We start from the raw sequence: 22,986 nt of genomic DNA, 5'->3' as shown, positions 1-22,986 counted from the left end.
GGTGTAAATGTGACTGTGGAATTGCCTCTGACCTGTGCTCTGGGCACACTGCCTATGGAGTAGCCCTGCTCCACAATGAGCGGTACCTCTGCTGCTGCTGTGCACTGACGCTTCAATAAAAGTTGTTGTTTTAGGCCACCAGCTCACCCTTGAATTCTTTCCTGGGTGGAGTCAAGAACCTTCCTGTGCTAAACCCCAATTTTGGGGCTTTCTTGTCATGCGTCGGATGTTATTTTTTTAAATAGTCTTCCTATAGTTCAGCATTTTTTAAAGCCCTTCTCCATAACACCCCTTTATATTTGCATGGCACTGGGCAGTTCCCACGGCCTTATTTATTTCTTTGTTTATTGTATTTATTGTATTTATTTCATCTCCCCCTCCCAGCTCCCCTTCTAAGTAAAATAGGACAAATATCGGTTCTGCTCTCAGTTTTCCTCAGTCTCATCTCCAAGTTCTACCTCTCTCTTACAACTTAAATTCTCATCTCTTTAAGGCTATTTCCTAAATGTACATTCGTAGTCCTAATTCATCTCATCATAATCACCTTGGAATTTACTTAATATGCAAAACCCTGGCTGGCTCCACCTGAGACCTAATTAATCAAAATATTCAAGGATATAGAACCTAGGTGTATTTCAAAAAATTCCATAGGAATTTAGATGTGTACTCCTTGTTTGTAAAAAAAAAAAAAAATTGTAAACAATTCTTTTGAGAGACTTAATCATATGATACCTTTTTCCTTGGTTTATCTTCTGTACCAGATTCTTAAAAGCAAGGAATATGGCTTATTTACCTTTTTACACTTTTTATAACTATTTAGCAGCTCTATGCTCATTGACATGCAAGATGGATTTTATTTTGGCCAGCAAAACAAATAAATATGTGGTAAACTTAAAAGATATATCTGCATTTACTCACTCTATTTTCTTACCTTTTGTGTACTCCCTAATCTACTACATTTGGGTTTCTTTTTTCTGCCACACCACTGCCATTCTTTCCAAGGTCACCAACAGTTCTTTGGTTGCTAAATCAAAGAAACGCATAAGCACTCATCTTTTTTGTTCTGTCTCCAGCTTTTGACAACTGATGACCATTCCCTTGCTGTTGAAATGCTGCTACTTGATATCTACGTAAATGTCCCATAAATACTGCTAGTGCAGACTCCAAACTGAACACATCTCTATAGCTTCAAACCTGCATTTTCTGCTTTGTCCCCCTCTCTTGGAATGGTGCCATCATTCAGCTAGCTTCCCCAAAAAAATACCCAAGTATCAGCCTGAAGTCACTGTTTTGTTTATTCCATTTGCCTCATACAATTATCAACAGTTACCCACAATTCCAAAACAAGCTGCTCGCTTGGCAGCAAAACCTCTCTGAAGTGATTGAGAATTACTAACAGTCTTGATAGATCTAATTTACTGTGAATATGTGACTTTTACTGTGCAAATATTGATGTCTTGATTATTGCCCAGCCCTCCCTAAGGGTGTGATATAATATACTTTATATACATCATACTGCCTTTCTAGGAATATCAAAAAGATTTCTAAACCCCAAAGCATTCCATCTCAGCAAGTCCTGGAGATTGTGGACTTGTACCTCCTATACCCTAACTAGCTCTCAAGGTCTTCCAATTTTATCCATCTCCTTAGAGAAGGCAACTAGTATCTCTTGCCTGGATTGCAGCAAAAGCACCCTAACTGCTTCCATTGTCCAAAATCTTGCCTCCTCAAATCCTTTTTCCACTTGCAGTCAGAATAATCAAAAAAGGTCAATCTTCTCTCCCATTTTGCTCCTATCATACAGTCCAAAGGGAGAACGTGACCTAGAAAGCCCCAGATGACCAGGGCCCTGCCTAACTCTTCAACCTTATTGCTCATCACTTCCTGTTCCCAATTCTGCCATACCAAGCACCTTTAAGTGCCTCCATGTCCTGCTCTCTTTCATGTTCAGCCTCGAGGACTGGACTTCTAAGTATTTGTTGAATCAATGAATAAATTCTTACTTTCAGGGCTACTAAGAGAAAACTGATAGGTATTTTTTCTGAGCAGAGACCTGCTATTTTTTAATTCTTCTCCTTTTGGTGTGAGAAATGGGAGGTGGAGGCAGCAATGGCTACAAGTAATAGTATTAGTTAATAAATATAATGGTATAGGGCTGCAGGGCATGGTGGTTCACACCTGTAAGCCCATCACTTTGGGAGGTGGAGATGGGAGAATCACTTGAGCCTAGAAGTTCGAGATCAGCCTAGGAAACATAGCGAAACTCCATCTCTCCCAAAATAAAAATTAAAAATTAAAAATTAGCTGGGTGTGGTGGTGCACACCTGTAGTCTCAGCTATTTGGGAGGCTGAGGTGAAAGGATCAACTAAGCCTGGGGAGATTGAGTCTGCAGGAAGCAATGATTGTGCCACTGCACTCCAGCCTGGCCAACAGAGTGAGATCCTGACTCTAAATAAATTAATTATTTAAATTAAATTAAAAAATATTGGTATGGACACAAGCAACTTAAATGTTATGACCAGACACAAATGTCCTGTTGCCCTAATAACATTTCAAAAGTATTTCCTGGAATTTGAGCCATTTTCTACTAAGTGCTTCTTTAGCTGACATTTAACATTGGCAGCAGTTGTATCTCTAGTTTAAATTATTAAACATCCACCATGCACACAACATTTGATATACCTTGTATAAATTATTACTAATCTTTGTAATAAACATATAAGGTGGGCATAATTATCTCAGTTTTAAGGATAAAGAAACTGAGTCTCTTAGAATTTGAATGATTTTCCCCAAGGTCACAATTTTAACAAGTGACAAAAATACTCTTCATCTGCAAATCCTTTTCTACCCTCCACACTGAGAATGGGCCATACTGCTAAGCAATCCTGAAGAGATGATGAATCATGGGTGACAGGGAAGGGAAAGCAGTCAGGGAGGCCAATGGGAGAGTCAGAGTTAACTGGAAGGGAGGAGGGAGGAGGAAAATGCATACAACTTATAAACTCCTTAATTATTAATATATCTGGCTAGATTGTAAATTCTATCAAGGAAGGGTCCAAATTCTTTTACTTGCTTCTTTATCTATTATACTGCCTGGGATAAGGCTGGAAACAGAGTGGGTACTTAATGAACACTTAGGAACTAACCACTTATTAATAACATGTTGACTAAGTATTACCAATATTAATCAGTGCCTACTTCTCCCCACCCTTAAGATAGAATGTAGATGAGATCAGAGCAAGGTGTGGCAGGTGTAGTGAGGCTTATCAGGAGAAGGAATTGCAATACCTATAAAGACTTCCTCATTAAACCCTCTGATCTCAGATAATTTTGAAAAAGTACTAGTTGCCAATGAGCCAAAGTCCGGAGTTTGACTTTCAAGGAATTGAGTTGATGAGGAACAAGTTGGATTTCCATCAATGAACTGTTTAGACATTGGTTCTCATATTGACAAATATTTACTAAGCACTCTGTAGCCAGGTAATGGGTAGACACTATGCATGGAGATATCCAAACCTCCAGATATAGCCAACTGGTATAAATATGCCTTAAAATGGCTTTTATTTTGTTTGCCTAAAAAGCCCAAACAAAAATTTTCTAAACTATCAGATATGTAAACGATCATCTTTTTACCTCCAATATGCCTGAAAAAGGGCCTGGAGAATGTTCTTGACCAAAATGAGGGAGCAAAACATGGAAAGCAGAGAATCCAGCGCAGGAAAGAAAATAAAGGAACACCCAGGGTGACGATGAGGAGTTGTCTCAGGATGCTAGCTGCAGAGCAGGTCTGGAGAACAATGAGTTTACATTTTAAACAAGAGAAAGGAGGGCTCCGGGGGGATGCTTCTATTACAAAATAATAATAATAATAAGACATAAGCTTACTAGTGTGTTAGAAGATACTGAAAAGAGGTAACCAGAGTTGGAAGGTCACTATGTGATAGGTACACAGAAAAACTGAGCAAATGAAAACTTTAGCAAATTAAGTCCAACAAAACTAAAGTTGTTCAAAAAAGAAAATAAAATCACAGTCTACTAAGTGGCTTAGTTGAGAATAACATGTACATAGTCTTCATAAATAAGGAATATTTATTTTACTGTAAAATAGAGCCTTTTTTTTTTTTTGAGATGGAGTCTCACTCTGTCACCCAGGGTTGCCCAGCTATTTTTTTTTTTTTTTTCAGTAGAGATAGGGTTTTGCCATGTTGGCCAGGCTGGTCTCGAACTCCTGACCTCAGGTGATCCACCCACCTCGGCCTCCCAAAGTGCTGGGATTACAAGTGTGAGCCACTGTGCCCAGGCAGTAGAGCTTTTTAGAAAGAAAAAAGTTTAGTACAGGTTGGAGAGGTAAACTCAGAAGGGTATAACAGAGATTACATCCTCGAAAATATATTCCTTATCACATGCTCAGAAATAATAATGCATATGCCCAAACTTCCAGATGAGACATTTGAAGACCTGCTGCCTTCTCTCTTCTAGATACACAAGCAAGGGAAAGTCATATGACTACTACCTAACTCCTTAAATACATAAATAGAAACACCTACCATGTCTGAAACATAGGTGTGTTCAATGTGTTTAAAGCTGCCCTTGCCTCAGTTTTCTCACCTATAAAATAGAGACACTCACATTAATCCCCTAAAGACTGTTTTTCCCTTTCTGGAACTGGAATTGAAGGAAGTTCTTTTTCCTCTTAGTGAGTGAGCTTTTACGATAGAGACACTGGTTCATTTAAAAAAAAAGAAAATTAAGTAAAACATGTAAATTTTGGCCTGCTGTCCTACAGAGACCCTGTGGGGGAGAAAGTGATCCCTATTCAAAGAGAGTTTGTGTTACATTTTCTTCCCATTCCAGGCTCAGTTCATTGTACAGCAAAGCGGGAGACAGGTGTGTTTTAGGTTGGTTTCTGTCCTACCACAAAAGATATGTTGAAGTCCTAACTCCTAGAATCTGTGAATGTGACCTTTATCGGAAATAGGCTCTTCACAGCTTTAATCAAATTAAGATGAGGTCTTTAGGGTGGGTCATAGCCCAATATGACTGTGTCCTTGAAAGAAGAGGGAAATTTGGGCACACAGAGAGAGAGGAGGAAGGCAGGTGAAGACATCCACAGAGGGACAAGAATGCAGCAGCCGCAAACCAAGGGACACTGAGGATTGGCAATCACCACCAGAAGCTAGGAGAGCCAGGGATGGGTGCTAACCAGGCTCTCAGAGGGAGCGTGGCCCTGCTGACATCCTGATTTCAGATTTCTAGCCTCCAGAACTGTGAGACAGTGAGATTCTGTTGTTTCAAGTCACCCAGCTAGTGGCACTTTGTTACGGCAGCCCCAGGAAACTAAGTCAGTGATGTCTTCCAGATCTTCAACAAAACCAAGTCCCTCTTGTCCACTTCCAGCCGCAGTGGTGCAGCTTGGGGGCACATCCTTCTGATGCCCAGAGAAAGACACATCGAGCCTTCCCAGAGTACAGTCCTGACACCTGGAGGGGCCAGTTGGCAGGCACCTCATTCACTGACCACAACAAAGGTGGCCAAGCATTCCAAAGGTGGGCTGTCAGGGACAAAGTAACTCTCTAATCTATTAAAAGCAAAATAAAACTAAACACAGAATTAAAAGCTGTAACAACCACCTATTTCAAATACGATAATTGTACCACTGGTATCTACACATTAAAGTGCTGAATTATACTCATCTCATCTGTTAGCTTTGTATTTAGAAAGCTATAAGCTTCACATACCTTATGGGACAATTTGGTGCCATTTGTTTGGGACGACCAAGGCCTCATAGAAGAAATTGTGCCAGGAATGCCTTTCTAAGATACTGCCTTGCAGTGTTCCTCTAAAGATAAAATATTAAAATAGCAAAAAGCATTACTCTCAATGTGGGCATTGTTGCTTGTTTCTTATCAACACGGTTTTGAAAAATAAAAATAAGGAAAGTTTTTTTTTTTAATCCTCATTAGTTCACCGGTGGAAATTAAATAACAGAGCCAAGAGAAAAGCAACGTATATTTTGACTGCCAGAAATGCAAATGGAGTGTGTGAAGAACTGCCCCATTAGCTGCCTGTCTGTCTGGAGAACCAGGCCTTGCATCTGACATGCCTTACAGGTTAATTGGGGACAGCTGCTTGTTTGAAGAGTCTAGCAGTTATTCTGAGGAACCGGCTAGCCAAATCTATCCTATTTGATTATGAGTAAAAATGCAGAGCTTAAGTCTTCTCAAGAGAAACCAAAAAAATAAAAGAAAAAAAGCATGTTTTGAAGATGGGAGGAAAGAAATCTGAATTTTTCCCAACAGTTGATGCTGACATTTAATATTGTCAAGAATACTAAATTGTCTCATTCAGACAGCTTTTTAAGCCTTATATTACAAATAGGTAAGCCAGGCACTTAATTTGATGCAGTTTCTGAACCAGCTGGGGAACTCAATGATTCTAAAATATTCTAGGATTATCATTTACTTCCCTGTCCCTGTAGAATCTTCTGATTAAGTGAGGAAGCCCAGAAATATAGACATGAAAGGAAGATTTTATTTTTAGTTGTTGCTTTTGGCAAAAGTTCTCTGCCTAAAGGGAGGGAATTTATTCTGAAAAAAAAATGGAGTTTTCTTCCCTGCCACATAAAGAAATAAAAATAGCAAAGGCCTCATAAATTACCATTCCACAGTGTCAGGATGTCTAGTTGCGGAGCTGATGGTTAGGTGAGGGCTGTTGTAAAGTCACTCTGCAGGCAAGAGTCCCCTGCCTACTCCCTAACACTAAAATGACAACTGGGAACAGGCGAATAGACCTTTGGGCAAAAACACATATTTTTTTCTTCCTTGAACAAGTACAGGTTTTAGAGAAGGCCAGAAATGACTAGACTTCCTCATCATTATCATACACCTCCCTTCCAGTCACAAAATTCTCAATGTCAGGAAGTAGTCAAACATCTCTCATACCATTCGTAAAGGATGTCAGAAGTGAATGTGTTCCACATGCGTAAAAGCTTGGGCAGCTTTCTTCTCACTCTCCTAAGTCACCCTGCCAGTGAGCCGAGGCTCACGATGGGTCAAGATTAGTGATTTGGCTGCAGGCATCCTATATCCACAGTTTGATCTAATTGACCTAAAGCAAAAGAAGTTTAAACAGTTCAACACACTGGAACTCAGAATCCCCATTTTTGCCTTTTCTCAAATCCTGATGGTTGCCTTGCCTGCTAGGCTGAATTTTAATATGTCCCCACCCCAGAGGCCACAGTCCCTACTCCCCAGGACTGTGAAGATGATGATGTATCATGCTTCTGATTGTGTTACTTTACACGAAAAAAAAAAGTGATTTCGAAATACAATTAATGGGTACTAATCAGTTACTTTGAAATAGGGAGATTCTTCAAGTGAACCTATTCTAATCACATGAGCCCTTTTAATCCAACCAGTAGTAGAAGAGGAATCCAGACAGATTCAAAGTGTGAGAAGAATTTGATGCAAAGGAGGTTTGCATTTTCCCATTGCTGAGTAGAGGGAACCACAGGGCAGGACCTGAACACAGACTCAAGGAGCTGAGGGTGGTCCCCAGATAACAACCAGCAAGAAAATAGGAACCGCAGTCATACAAGCACAAGACCTGGATGCCACCAACAAGCTGAATAAGCCTGGAAGTACACTCTTCCCCAGAGCTCCCACTAAGAGCCCTAATCAATACTTTTAGGCTTTGTGAGATCCTAGGTAGAGGACTCAGCAGAGCCTGCATGGACTTCTGACCTCCAAAACTGTGGGTGTTTTTCAAGCTGCTAAATTTGTAGTAATTTGTTACTCAATAGTAGAAAACATATATCCCTGCACCAGAGACACTATCCTTGTGGCCTGTCCAGTTTCCCAATTCTTCTAAGATGAGGGTCCTTCCTTCCTCTTACCAGATCCTCCTGCCTCTTCACCAAAATTTCCAGCCCAGTAACTGGGTCCCTGCTACCTGCTCAAAAGATTCCCCATGTCTTGAAGGATTAGATTATGGGCCTACCTAGATTCCTGAACTCCGTGGCCTCTGACTTACATACTCTGAGGATAACTGGTCACTGGGCTCCCCTTCCTCCTCCTATTATGTGCCCACATCCAATGCCTATTATCCACACACATTTATGAAAAGAGCATGAACTTTAAAAGCAGCCAGTATTTTTCATCTCAATTCTACCATTTACTACTTATGTGATATTAGGAAACTAATTAAACCTCCAGGGACTCATCTGTCACATTGTAAAATGGAGATACTGCCATCTAGTTTGTAAGATTTTGTGCAGATTAATCCTACTGTGCAAAAAGTATATAGCAACTTATTGTCATTACTATCACTTTTTGTATCCATCTATACAACTAAATCATGTGTTCTCCCTGTTGAAAGGGACATTTCCCCAGAGCATTGAAGCCAGGCCTTGTCCTAAAATTTCTGCTTTGGTAGGTGGCATAGTTCCAAGTCCTCATCACTCCCAGTTGGCATGCCATGCTAACCTCACCATGTCCCAGAACAGGACCATTCATTCATTCATTCGTTCATTCAATAAACAGTTATCAGGGCCCTGCCTTCTATAGTACTTCCTAAGTATTGTAGAAGACACAAGAATGTATTAGTGAGTTAAACAGGTAAAACTTCAGAGTTTACATTCTAGTGTGAGCCTTGCATGATAAAGTCATTGCATAAGATGTGTGAATGTATTGCCACTTTCAAGTTATCTCAGGACCTTGAGAGTCATAATAACAACCATCATTGCCCCAAAAATGTGTGGGAATCTGATCAACATTTTTCTTGCATGAAAAAACAGCAGGCATTGTGTTTCATAGCTGATAGCTAAGATTTAATATTCCTTCTGCCAGAGAAAAGAACAAAGGTAGTAACTTTTATGTGGTAGTGAAATGCTTGTGTTATGCCTCAGTGAGTTAATGAAAAAAAAATCACTTCATTTCAGAGATTTGGGTAATGAGTCCATAAAGAGAAAGCAAGGCTGCAGCCAAGGCTGGGAGTACTATAGAAGTATGTGAACAACCTGCTGGTTGGAGATCAGACTAGCTGCTTAAAAGAAAAAAAAAATCCACTTAACTTCCCATTGGAAGCAAGCCCTGACTCTCTCTGGAGGCCATTTTGTAACCCTAAAGAGCTTATTCCAGAGAACCACTGAATTTATCTCAACGGCAGTTCATCACGGTGGGTGTCAAGCCTGAACAGCAGAACTGCATGAAAAGCCTGTCTGTATTGGACCCATCCAACACCACAGGTTTTATTAAAGAGAGTCCTTCACTGAGGTGTTGGCCGAACATCATCAATGTTACCGTTTACAGTTTGTGTTGCAAAGAAGTAAATAAAAAGTGAGGCTAAAAGGAAAACAGAGTCCTCATTGAGTTGCCTCCTATTTACCAGTAATCACACCAAGTGTTTTTTGGATTGGCAAAACCGAGCTCTTTATTTTTATACTGGTAACATTTTCCAGTAGGCGCTACCAAAAGGTATCTGAGCACCTTGTGTTGTGAAATTCAGAGAAATGGAAAACATTAAAACAAATAAGCCTTGTCTTCCAGTACAGCCTAATGGAAAAGAAATTCTACCTTTCCAAGGGCATCAGCCTAAATGGGGCCTCAGTTCTTAGATTCCTTAATCAGTTGCCTTAGAAACCACGAGAATGTGGTGAGTGCCTCCAGTCTGCAAGGTAATACTGTGATAGGTTTAATCACCTGTTACTGTTCAAGCACACACTTGAGTGAAGGTGAAATTGTTATTCATTATGACTCGATGGGCTGCGTTTTGTAGATCCTTTTGGCGCTGAAATAAAAGTCTATCTCCTGCCTCAGAAGGAATGTTAGGTCCTCTAGTATTAGGAATTCTTGTTGGTCAGCCTGTGGTGATTTATCTCAGCTGGAAAGCACTCTTGAAAAAAAAAGTGGAATTCAATCCTGTTCAACAGATTATTTATTTAATTCCTACTACGTGTAAGGCACATGGTGAAAAACAGTAGCAAATTATATTCATTCTCATTTCTGAAGAACTCCAGGAATTTACAAAATAAATATGATACACCATGATGTAAATATTAAAATGGTGAGAGAAAAATGTTCTTCCTATCATTTATTTAATCTTACCAGACAAATACAGACTTTGGATTTACAGGTAAATTAAAAAATTATTACTTTTTAATATTAATTATTCGAGACCTCCAAAACATTACCCAAATACATAAAATTGAAAGTAAAGATTACAGTGTGGGTTCTAAAATTAGTCCCAATTTCTGCTATGGAATTTAGATTTAACTCTTAAGTAACATAGCTAAATGGAAGTTCTGGTAGTTTCCTAAATTCTCTTCTGTGTGTGTGACTCTAGGTCTATTCCAACCCTATAATGGTATATTCTCCAATCAGGGAATTTAATTCCAAACTCTTAGAAGTTTTTGTTTCTTTGCTATTGTTGTTTTTCTTTTTTTCTCATGTTCTTGCTCAAAGATGACTCTTTATATATTGCTTTTTTTTCTTTCTTCTCCCTGTCTTTTCCTTCTCCCCCTTTTCACCTCTCATCTAGATAACAAATGTTAAACATATAGTTTCACATTTTTCCATACTCATAGACACAGGCAGGGGTAAAGGGATCATTGTCATTATTTGTTTTACCAAAATGACATTATATGCAAGAATTACATCTTGCTTTTTTTCACTTAACAATACAGAATATCCATTCAACTTAGATGATACAGGTCTAACTTATTCTTTTTAGTAGACTTATAATGCTCTATGTTACAAATATAGCACAGTTTATTCACCCATTCTTCTATTAATGGTTATTCACCTTTTCAGTGTTGTGCTGCTAGAAACGGAGATGAAATAAACATCCTTTATATTATTTGCACTTTTCTTTCTATAGTCCAGAATCATAGGAATAGAACTGCTGAGTCAAATGATGTGTATATTTTTTAAAAAATAAATCACCAGGTTGTTTCTCAAAAAGTACATTCTTCGAACCATGCATGTGAATATTCTCTTTCACAAATGTCCACCTATAGTTGGTATAAATCTTCCTTTAAAATTTTTCAAACTGATGTGTAAAAAGAATGATTTCATTTTCCCTTTCATCTGTATTTTCCTAACTAGTAAAAAATTTGAACAGCTTTTTACTTGTTTATTGTTCATCTGGGCTTACTTCCCTATGAATTAACTATTCAAATTTTTCATTCCTTTTTCTGTAGTATGCTTGTCTTATTGTTATCAATTTGCAAGCTCTCATTGTATATTATAGGTAATAGCACTTTGTCATTTGTGTTGCAAATGTTTTCTCAACTGTTGATTTTTACATATAGCCCCCTGAATTTTCTTATTCTATTTTTTATAAGTAGTGATTTAATCTATCCAGAATTGACAAGGCCAAAGGTAAGGGCCTAATTTTATTTTATTTTTTTCAGGTAGAAAGCCAGTTTTTACCAGCACCATATATGAACAAACAATCTTTTCCCATTGAATTTTAAAATACGATGTCTTTTTTTCTGCTCCTAATCAGTTTGTCAATTTCCATGCCGATTGCCTCCCCATTTGGTTTATGGTAATTTTACAGAATGGTTTATTATCTATTATGCTTAATCTCTCCTCACTATTCTTGTTTTTTAAATTTTATTGGTAATACTGAATATTTATTCTTCAATATGATTTTTTAAATACTCTTGTCAAATTTTCCCCCTAAGTACACTCCAGCATTGTGTTGAATTTGTATATTAATTTTGAGAACATGGATGTTTTTACAATTTTAACTGTTCTCATCTAAAATATGGCATCTTGATCTATTTGGTTAGGGAGTTTTATATATTTACATGAAAATGTATGAGTTTTTTTCATGTAGGTCCTATATATTTCTTGATGAATTTAATCCTAACTATTAAATAGCTTTTTTTTTAGCAAGTAAGTGGTTATTGCCACCCCCCCAACACACACACACAAAACTATTGCTTTTTAAATATCTATCTTATATCATCAATTCTGAAACACACATTTTTAACATCTTTGAAAATGGGACATATTCTATAATAATGACCTCTTAATTCTGACACTGTTTTTTCCTTCTTGGTGGTTCATAAAGTAACAGATATCTTAAAATATATAATATCTTAGGTTCTTTGAAATATTATATACCCAGTCAACTTACCAAATTTTCTTCTTCTAATTCATAATAGTGGAATTTTTTTTAGGTTTTCTAAGTACAGAAGTATATTATCTGCAATACGATGTCATTTTATCTCTTTTCCAAATTTATACCAATTATTTTACTTTCTTATTGAAGGTAAATATTGCTTTCTTCTTTTTATATTAGTGAATAGTTAGCACAAACAATTTTAATTGTTTGCTGTTGGTTTTTGGTAGGTTTTAATCATAGATAAGGCATTTTTTCCTTTTTCCTATTTTACATAGTTTTTATTAGGAATGCCTGAAAATTTTTAACAAATTCCTTCTAAGAATCTTGTCTTTATTGATAAAACATGATTTTTCTCTTGCAACATATAAAATCATGCTAATAATTTTCTTGATTTTCAACCATTCTTGCATTCCTGGAATTAATCCTACTTAGTGATAGTGTATTATAATTTCCATTTTTTTGATACAATGCTGAGTTCCATTTCTTTATATTTGAATTTGAATTTTTGCCACTATGTTCACAGGAAGTTGGACTGTAGTGTTTTATCTGCACTACCCTTACTAAGCATTAAGATTATGCTGGCTTTTTATGAGGTTTAAATACTTAGCTTACATGATCTCTAAGGATTTGATCAAACTCAGCCACAAAGACATCGGGTCCTATTAATTTCTTTAATGGTTTATTTTTATTCATTTTTCAGTATTTTATACAGCATTTAGCATACGAAAGTTGTTCTTTTAGATCAATTTTAGTGAATTACATTTATTATAATATTCATTTTCTCTAAGTTATCAATCGTGTTACAATCGAGTTTCATGAAGATTTTCTCATGTCTTTTACTGTCTTCCACATGTTACTGTCATTTTTCTCTTTTTTCTAATATTTTATTATTTATTTTGCATCTTTTTTGTTTTTCCTTTAACCAGGCTTATGAGAGATTTATCTATTTTATATAGCCTTATCAAATAACCAAGTTCCAGGTTTATTTAGTCTTTCTAGATTTTCCATTTATTTTCTTGTTCATAAGTTTTTGATTTTATCTTTATTAATACATTCTGATTTATATTATGGGTCCTTACACTTCTTTTTTTTTTTTTTTTTTTTTTGTGAGACAGAGTCTCACTCTGTCGCCCGTCGCCCAGGCTGGAGTACAGTGGCACAATCTTGGTTCACTGCAAGCTCTGCCTCCCAGGTTCAAGCGATTCTCCTGTCTCAACCTCCCAAGTAGCTGGGATTACAGGCGTGTGCCACCATGCCCGGCTAATTTTTGTATTTTTTTGGTAGAGACGGGGTTTCACCATGTTGGACAGGCTGGTCTCGAACTCCTGACTTCAGGTGATCCACCCGCCTAGGCCTTCCAGAGTGCTGAGATTACAGGCGTGAGCCACCAAGCCCGGCTTCATGGGTCCTTAAATTTCTTAGGATGAGTACAAAAAAACCCTATTTTTAGCCATCTCTTAATAATGGTGCCACTCAAAGCTATAAATTGCATCTAAGTACAATGTTTCCGAACTTTTACTATGTTTCATAAGTTTTGAGTTACATAGCTATTTGAGAACATGGATTGTAAAATCTCCACTTTTGGTTTTAAGTTTTTTTGTGTTTGTTTTTGTTTGGCTATGAACATGATCAATTTTTGTGAATATTCCAGAGATATTTAAAAAATAATATTATCTATTTGAAGGATGAAAAATTCTGTATTTGGCTAGTAGTCAATGTTATTGATTATAACATTTATTTCTTCTGTGTCATTACTTTTGTTTTCTCTATGTGATCTGATTTTGAATATGTATATTGGAATCTCTCTTTTTTTGCTTTATAGTTTTTGCTTTATACATTTAGTAGGTATGCTATTTGGTGACTTCAGGTTAAAAAAAGTAACTGAATAAAAATATATTGCCTGGCTTCGGAGAGATCAAGGGCAGGGGTGGGGGTTCTGATCACCATTTGACTATCATCCAAGGATTATATTAACCTACAGAAAATATTCTACTGAGTACTGCAGAGCAAGTTCAGCAAATATGCCCCCTTCTATCTGAGCAATATAAGTAGACAAGAATTTGACTATCTGTCCAATTGTTTTTACAACTACCTATGCTGCTGAGGAGGCAGTGTGTTTAATGGTTTAGACTAGGGGCTCTTAAGGTAAACTGTATGCTCTTGAGTCAGACTGCAGCTCTTAAAATAACTTTGTTCAGCTCTGTTTTCACACCTGGTAAATAGGAGATGATAATAACACAGCCTACTTTATAGAATTGTTGTGATAATTCGGTGATGGGATTCATGTGAAGCTCAGAGTCACACATGAATCAAACACTCAAAAAATTCTATTAATATTATACTAAGTTCTTGAGGCTCTCCTAGAACCATATACATAAATAGGCTTTGAAAAGAACATGATATTATATATGAATATAAATCAGCAATAGCATTATTAAAGCAGATGAGAGCAATGCAAATGTTCCAGAAATATAATTATAGAGAGTAAAATTATATGAAGTAACATGTAAAACAATGCCAAAAATTAAGTGCAAGTAAAATACAGTAAGTTCTTCAAGGACAAGGATCGTGTTCCATTCCATTGAAATAGATCCACAGTTTTAAGCACAGAGATAGGTACACTGCAGATTAAATCAAGCTATTTTTTGATTCTCTGTGAAGAGGTACTGTTCTCAAATTCTTGGATTAAATTAAATAAAAATTCTAATTTACTATCTCATGTCTCTTTCCTACAAAAGAGACACCTCTAAAACAACTTATAAAAATACTTTTACAAATATCACTGGAGTAGTATCAGTCAAGGTTCATCATTCAAAACCTCAAAAAATAATAAATCAAAAACCATGAAACCTGACAAACTTTGAAAGACTTTAAAACTCTACCTCCATTTTCTCATACAGAAAATAGGCTTATATTTTTAAAATATTAAGTATCTCATTTTCTTTGGTACTTTGAATCTCTATGAGTCAATAACTTTGTTGCACTATGCAAAGTTGTCTAAGGAGATTAAAAAAACAAAAACTGGGTGTTACAATTCCTGCTTTGAGTGAGTTTCCATCTAGCTTCAGATTCACAGCACACACTTAAAAACCTTTCTGAACCAATATATAAAGAGTACAATCTAATATTATGCAAATTGAGTATCTGAGCACTGAGGGGAAGAAAACTGAAGAAGCTAGTACTGTGAGATAAAATTCACCATTGGTCATCTGAACTCTCCAGCACCAGTAGTTCTCCAATGTTAGAATGCTAAAAATCACCAGACTCATTTGTTAAAATGCAGATTTCAAGTTCTAGCTCCAGAGATTCTCATTCAATAGGCCCACGATACCATCCAGGAATCAGGATTTTAATTAAATTCACAATCAGAAGAATGACATAATGTCTCTTTTTCTTCTCCTATAAAAGTGAAACACAAAATAATGCTTGACATGCAAAGATAAGACACACTCTTACTTCATGGTGACCTGCTTACCAGGAAAGAGGAAGTGAAACAATCTATGAGGACTCTTTTAGCTCTAGGAGGCATATGTTTGTCAAGTCAAGCCATGTGAATCACGTAAACAAATTTAAAATGTACTAAAGATCTGTACTATCTGGATTTTCCACCTCTTTTTACCATAGATAAGTCTTCATGTATAGTTGACTATAGTATAATAACATAATATTCCTAACACCATTAAATATTGTCATCATCACAAATAAATTAAAAATCTACTAGCCAACTAGAAAATATTTGCCAACCATATCACATTAAAGGACGATACAGACCAGGCATGGTGGCTCACGCCTGTAATCCCAGCACTTTGGGAGGTTGAGGTGGGCAGATCACCTGAGGTCAGGAGTTCGAGACCAGCCTGGCCAACATGGTGAAACCCTGTCTCTACTTAAAATACAAAAATTAGCCAGGCATGGTGGCAGGCACCTGTAATCCCAACTACTCAGGAGGCTGAGGCAGGAGAATCGCTTGAACCCCGGAGGCGGAGGTTGCAGTGAGCCAAGATCAGACCACTGCACTCCAGCCTGGGCAACAGAGTGAGACTCTGAAAAAAAAATGTTATTTATATATATATATATATATAAAATTAATACATAAAAGCTTTAACCATCTAATAGGAAAAGATGGAAAAAGACTATAAGACAATTTACAGTATAAGACATATAATTGACTCAAGGAAACTCTTCAACTTCACTAATGTTTAAAGAAAAGCAAGTTATGAACACCAAGAATTTCAATTAGCAAAGATTGTTTTCAATGACAATAACTATTAAAAATAGTGTTATGAAAAATGGACTCATTCAGTCCTGTTATTGATTTTTTTTAATTTTCTGAAAAGTAGTTTATAATACATATTAAGAACCTTTAAAAATTCAGATTGTTTCAGTAATTCTTGTTTAGGAGAAAATGCCAAGGAAATAGTAAGAAATGCAGATAAGAATCATTTCTGGAAATGTTCATTATAGCATTATTATAAGAGCAGTAAGTTAAAAACCATCTACATATAAAAATGAGAAGGTGATTGCATGAATTATGGTCTATTCATATTATAGAAATAGTATATAACCATTAAAACTGTTTGTTTTTAAGAAAAATAACATACGAAAATGTTCAATATAAAATGTTAAGTGGAAAAAGAAGAATTAAAATTACATATTTGGAAAATATCCCAAATATTTATTTTTTGTATGTGTGTATAACTAGAAAAAATGTGCTGAAATATTGAATGTTGTTTCTGAGTAATGAGATTATGGGTAATTTCTATTTTTCTCCTTGTAATTTTTTTTTTTTTTTGAAACGGAGTCTCACTCTGTCACCCAGGCTGGAGTGCAGTGGCGTGATCTCGGCTCACTGCAACCTTGCCACCTGGGTTCAAGCAATTCTCCTGCCTCAGCCTACCGAGTAGCTGGGATTACAGGCACCTGCCACCGTGCCCAGCTAATTTTTGTAGTTTTTAGTAGAGATGGGGTTTCACCATGTTGGCCAGGCTGGTCTTGACCTCCTGACCTCGTGATCCACCCACCTCACCCTCCCAAAGTGCTGGGATTACAGGCCTGAGCCACTGCCCCAGCCTTCTCCTTATAATTTTTTATGCTCCCTAAATATTCTACAATAAGAGCTTATTTTTTAAGCTATCCTTTTGAGAGCTTAAAAAACTTAATACCATAGCATGTCAAAGATTAATAGGATAGAATCTGTTCCCAAAATCAATTAAACACATCATTTCCAACCAAAGGCAATTGAAAAGCAATTTTTAACAGGTATATGTAATCGGAACAGGGGCTAAATCAAGTCAAGGCACGATATCATTAGGAGTAATACAATCGGTTATGAATACTGCCATACACTTTTAATACTTATGTATTTGGGAAAACTTTAAGAAACAATTCTTTAAAGCTAATTTGTTTCTCTTAAGAACTGAGAAAGAATTGATATCTGAGAAAGTTGGAGGCTACCCAAGGAGAGAATTCAATGCCAACAAGGAAATCAAATTACTTGATTCACAAAATTGTTTTTTATTAAGCTTCTCCTATAGCCCAGATTGTCACTTGAAGGCTGGGAGAGCAACCACCTCCATAGTACTTAAAAGCCTAGTTGAAAGTAAAAAATCTGAAAGAGACTTCAAATCTGCAGGCAAGGAAGATTTGGAAAGACTTCACTGGTTTCTAAACCCAGTTACTACCCAGAAGCACCTACAGAGCTTGTTAGCCCTAGATTCCTGACCCCATTCCTAGCGATTCAGAAGGTGGAAGGTAGGTTCGGAAATGTGATTTTAAAGATATATCCCTGGTAATTCTAATGAAGTCCAAGTCCTGAGACCAGCATCTGAGAACTGCTGATATAGAACCAACAAGGAATTTAGGCCCAAAGAAGTAAAGATCAATTACATAATTTAGTTAGTAACAAAGCAAGAAATGCATTTGGATGCCTTGTCTAGAAACCAATGCTTTTTCTACTATATTTTATATTTCTAAATCACTCTCCCAACAGAACAATAATAATATAGGTTAGGTATAGGTAAAGTACCAGGCAGCCTCAGCACCTGAGTTTCAATCTTACAGTGAAAACTGGGAGGGCCCACTTAAACTACAAAAGGAGTTTGTGTGGCTCTTACAAAAATCCTCAATTTCAGAACATTTTCTATAGTAGCTTAGATAACTCAAAACCCAGCTTAAAAACTAAGTAGCAGATATAGTGAGACTTTTTACTAGTTCACACTTTTTCATTTTTTTTGAACATCACGCACCAAAAATCACTGCATATTTGTTGTGTGATATTACAGCTATAAAATAAACAAATGTTGATTCCTTAGCTCTTTTATCCTTGGATGTTTTCACTCGCTGAGATTTTGAAATGGGGAATTATTAAAAGAAGAAGTCATACAATTACGTCATACGAACTTTCACAACTGCAAGTAAAGGGATATTCTCTTTTTACTAGGCATCTATTATGTGCCAAGTACATTTAGTTAATCTGCATAAACCTTGTTAAGCAATCATTATTGGTCCTCATTTTACAGACTAAGAAATAAAAGGAAGAAAAATCAGAGTAAATATTTTATTCAAGGCCACAAAGCCAGAAAGTGGCCAAGTGGGAATTTGAGTTCAGAACTGACAGTAATCTCAAGCTCTTTCTGCTTCCCCCAAACTCTCCCTTCCCCTTCACAACCAAAAATGTCTTTGTCAATAGAGGATATTTGAATGAAAGAGACAAATGTAAATGTTACTCTATATGCTAAACTTTTTCTATACTTTACCAATAACTGTAATTATTGATTCACTATGTTCTTCCCCAAGAGAAATAAAAAAGTACACCCTGCTTACTCTTTTTAAGTTATTATTATATAACTTATAGGAAGACATTACAGATCTAAAATCATTTCCTTAGTATTTTAGTCCTTGAGTGACAATCTAAATTGTGTACTTGTTCTTTTTAAACGGCCATTGATTGCAGGGTTGAAAAGGCTTTGTTCTATCAGAGTGGTCTAAATTTTTGAAATTTCCCTGTGGGTCACTGTATTCTCTCAAGTGACACAACCTTTTCTACAGAGTTATGCTGAAATTGCAGTGGAAGTTACAACAAGAATTTTACCAGTTGCCAGTTTATTTCTGGATCCAAGAGCTACCTAGGAAATCTTCCTCTTGAAAATTAATCTAGTTTGAAACTGAAGAAGGCCAGTGGCATGGTGGCTGTAACCAAGAGGGTATGAAGTGGGGACAGTGCTAATATGTGTTGTCTTATCAGACTACTGCCTCTTCCCAATTTAAAGCAGCGGCATGTTCTAATTAAAATGTGGGAGAAGAGTAGAGGAACAATTGTATCATCAAGGAGACAATTTCTAACACATAGGATTATTATTTATAATTATTAGCTTCATTATCCTCATCACCATTCATAAAACATCTGAGTTCTAGAGAAGAGTTCTAAAGCATATTTCTTTGCAAGAGCAAGAGTCACTTCACATTAACACCAGATTCCACAGATTTTGAATTTGTTCCCAATGGTCTATTTTTACTGGAACTAAAGACAATAAGCTGCCTGCGTGTGGTGTGAAATATCTATAGATATGCATCCCCTGGGCCCTCTCAAATTTTTCTCATTACTCTTTACTAGGTCTTTTGAAACAGAAAGAGGGATGCTGTCTTCAGTCATCAGATTAAAAAAAAAACAAAAAGAAATAAAAAAGATGATGAGTTTAACTGTCCACTGACATAATATACTACCCCCATCCAGAGGGATTCAGGTCTTGACATAGAAATACAATGAGAATTTACCCCAAATCTAAGTATGTAGAAAATAGAGTGTGGGGATGGGGTGGAATAGGAGGAGAAAATCCAGGAGATGTCACCTATTCTCCCCTCGCACCCTTGACTTTCCCATTCCACTTTCCCAAAGAAGGAATGAGGGAATTCTAAAGAGCCAAAGCTCAATGGAGGATCCATGGAGAAAGAGGTTATCTTTCCTAGTTTGGTATAGTGTTAAATTAACAAAACAGGCTGTCTTTTGGGTAAACTTGCATATATCCTCCAATTTCCATTCAGATGTAATGAAATCTTTAGACATAACTCTAGTGGTCTTAATTTCCCATTTTCAGTTATTTTCTCTATATATTATATTTCCATTCTTAAGAATGCATCTATTTCCATTGCTTAAGTTCTCATGTCTACCAATCCAAACTTTGTATCTCCAACACTAATTTTTCAGTCAGGCTTGTTCCATATTTCCAGGACATTTCCATCAGAACATCCTGCTTTAATTCTAAGTGTCCAAAAATCAAACTGAGGCACATTCCCACCTGAATAAACTTTTCTTGCTTTAAGTTCAGCTTCATTGTTTTCCATTACATTTTCCAAGTCACTCAAGCTTAAACCTTAGACCTATCTTTGAGTCTTTTCTCTATTCCTCCCCTAATAATCAGTAGCATCTTTTCTTGTTATGATCGCTAGTGTTCATTTCTACATTGCCATTCCCTCAAATCTAGAGTTTTATTCTTGTACAGACTTGCAGTTTCCAACACATTTTCAGCCTCTGTCTGTCACAATTAATTCTCTGACACTAAAGCTAAGTAAGTCTTTACAGAACCTCCAGTAACACACCATTTGCTTTAAAATGTATGCTTTTTCACTGCAGCCTTTCTAATCAAGCCCAAATTACTTAGCCCAGCATTTGAGATGGTCCATTCATTATCTGACCCTACCTTGCCTATCCAACCAGATAGGACCCCATTAGAACATAATTCCTGGACCCATATCTTTTGCTTTAGTCAAAGAATTCCCCCTAATGCCACCTTCTTTCCCCAAAGCACACCAAGTATTCAGAATGTTTGACTTTCCATTATCTAGGTGCTACAGCTTTCTGGACTCAATTTCAATTTCAACTTTGCAGTGAAGCATTTCCTGGTAACTTCAGAACAGAATTCTTATCCACTTTTCTAAATGTCTACAACATAAGTCATGTGAATCTAATTATATACTATCACTTTTTAATAATTTTTTTCTACTGCTTTGTGTTATAAAGTTGCCTCCCGCTGCATTGCAAGTAGTTGGAGGACCTTGATAATGAGAAGTGGTTTTATTTGTTTCTTTAGTAAAAGTCAGATAACAGAACAGTTATAAAACTATACACTATGTTTGGTGTTGAGTCTTAATTATCACTACTTAAAATCTCTTTTTATAATTTTAAGGGTCTTAAATGTGTAACCGCATTTCTAATAGGGAAATTTCAATGGCTCTATCTAAGGCCTGAGGTTATTTAGTTGAAGACAAATTGAAACAGAGTCACAAATTCTCCCTTAAGTATGTCAGTTTTGTTCAGTTCTTTGTGTACTTTCCCTGTGCTGAGTTTCCCACCAGCAGACCCTGAGACAAGGATTTATATGCAGGTGATAGGAAGAAAGTGCTGCAAAGAAACTTGTAGAGAGGAGGGCCAATAGGACAGGGAAGAGGAAATCAAACAAGGGTGCAATTTGAGACAAAGTCCCAGCCTCAGCCAAATCCCAGAAGAGCTCTGGAGGTGAATTCTTCATGCACCAGTCATTGACTACAGACTGATCTAGTGGGACATCAATTCCCAAGTACTTCCATCCCCTGTGCACTGCAAAACTCCTCCAGGAGCCCAAGGACAGACAGACTTACAGCAAACACATTGAGGCTGGAGGATGAGCCCAGAAACAGCGCATAGACTCAAAGGGCATCTGAGTGGAGTGCAGACAGTGTCTTTATCAGGATCTTCCTGGTTCTGTAACAGAAATAACATAAAGGGTTCCTTTATTTCAAATGCCTGTATGTACGTAGAAAAAAATGTTAAAGGATAGAAATCTAATTATTAATGGTTGACTGTGAGATTCGTGAAGGGAGACTTTCACATTTGACTTTCCACATTTCTATATTATTAGACTTTTATAGCAAGCATTACTGTCGTAAGAAAAAAACCTGAGCCAAACATTTTTCCACCAAAAACTTAATGATGTACTGTTTTATTTATTATGACATGTTTTGTTGTTTGTGTTGCAAATAACTCTAGGAAAGTAACACCATCTGAATAAAAATTGATTATCTAGGCTGTTAAAATGCTCGAGTCCATTCATTAACAAATTGCATTCTCACCAAGCATAAATGATTACCATTGTAAGCCCAGAAAGAAATAAACCTTGTTAAGACTTCCATAAGAAGCGGTATTTAACTGGTTTTGTAGTCTGTGGCCACTAGAATTTTGGCTCTAATTCTAAAATATTGTCCACTAATCATATATAGCCTAATCTATATCAAAAAATATTGCAGCAAAAAATTTAAATTGTCTTTAGAACTGTAATTTAAAAGTACTTCGGAAGTACAGATGAAAGGTAGAGTCACATTTGGTTATAAGGAATGTCTTGACTGCTTTGAACATAATTGGATAATAGCAATTGGTCAGACCTGTGCATTGAAAAGAGTAATCTGATAGCTACATGTAATATAAATTGGAAGGGCAAAAGAATGGTAGGAGAAGTCAGAATTCTGCCAGAATAAATCAGCTGAAAGGCAATGAAGATGATAACTAATGAGAAAGAATCAAGCACTTGTCCTACCTTTCATATAGAAGCTGTACTACTGATAATGAAATAGTAGATGAGGACAATGATGATTTAAAAACATTAGAGGTCATATGATCGTGATAGTGGAGATAAGAATGCGCAGAAACTACTTAGATAGAGGGGCTGAGGAGAGAGCATAGTCAAAGATGACTGAGATCGTTCTTGTTTCAGGGACATAACGTTGAATTTTTAAGAAAATACTGATTTTTAAAAAAATTATAGAATTTTACATTTTATATCTGTTAAGTATATCTCAATAAATCTGGGAGAAAAATAAAAGCT

At 36.5% G+C, this 22,986-nt stretch overlaps 1 long non-coding RNA gene across 1 annotated transcript in view; it reads right to left on the bottom strand.

The window, feature by feature from the left end:
- LOC100613094 (uncharacterized) overlaps nt 1–22,986 on the bottom strand; it is a 404,311-nt gene that overhangs the window by 180,001 nt on the left and 201,324 nt on the right. The window contains exon 2 of the long non-coding RNA XR_010148103.1: nt 21,767–21,869. This is a non-coding gene — a long non-coding RNA (uncharacterized LOC100613094). The remainder of the gene's footprint in view (nt 1–21,766; nt 21,870–22,986) is intronic.

Source organism: Pan troglodytes, chromosome 10 (genome assembly GCF_028858775.2).
Source record: "Pan troglodytes isolate AG18354 chromosome 10, NHGRI_mPanTro3-v2.0_pri, whole genome shotgun sequence".
Classification (NCBI taxonomy): domain Eukaryota; kingdom Metazoa; phylum Chordata; class Mammalia; order Primates; family Hominidae; genus Pan; species Pan troglodytes.
The sequence above is the reverse complement of the archived record's forward strand: the minus strand, read 5'-3'. Positions and strand labels throughout refer to the sequence as shown.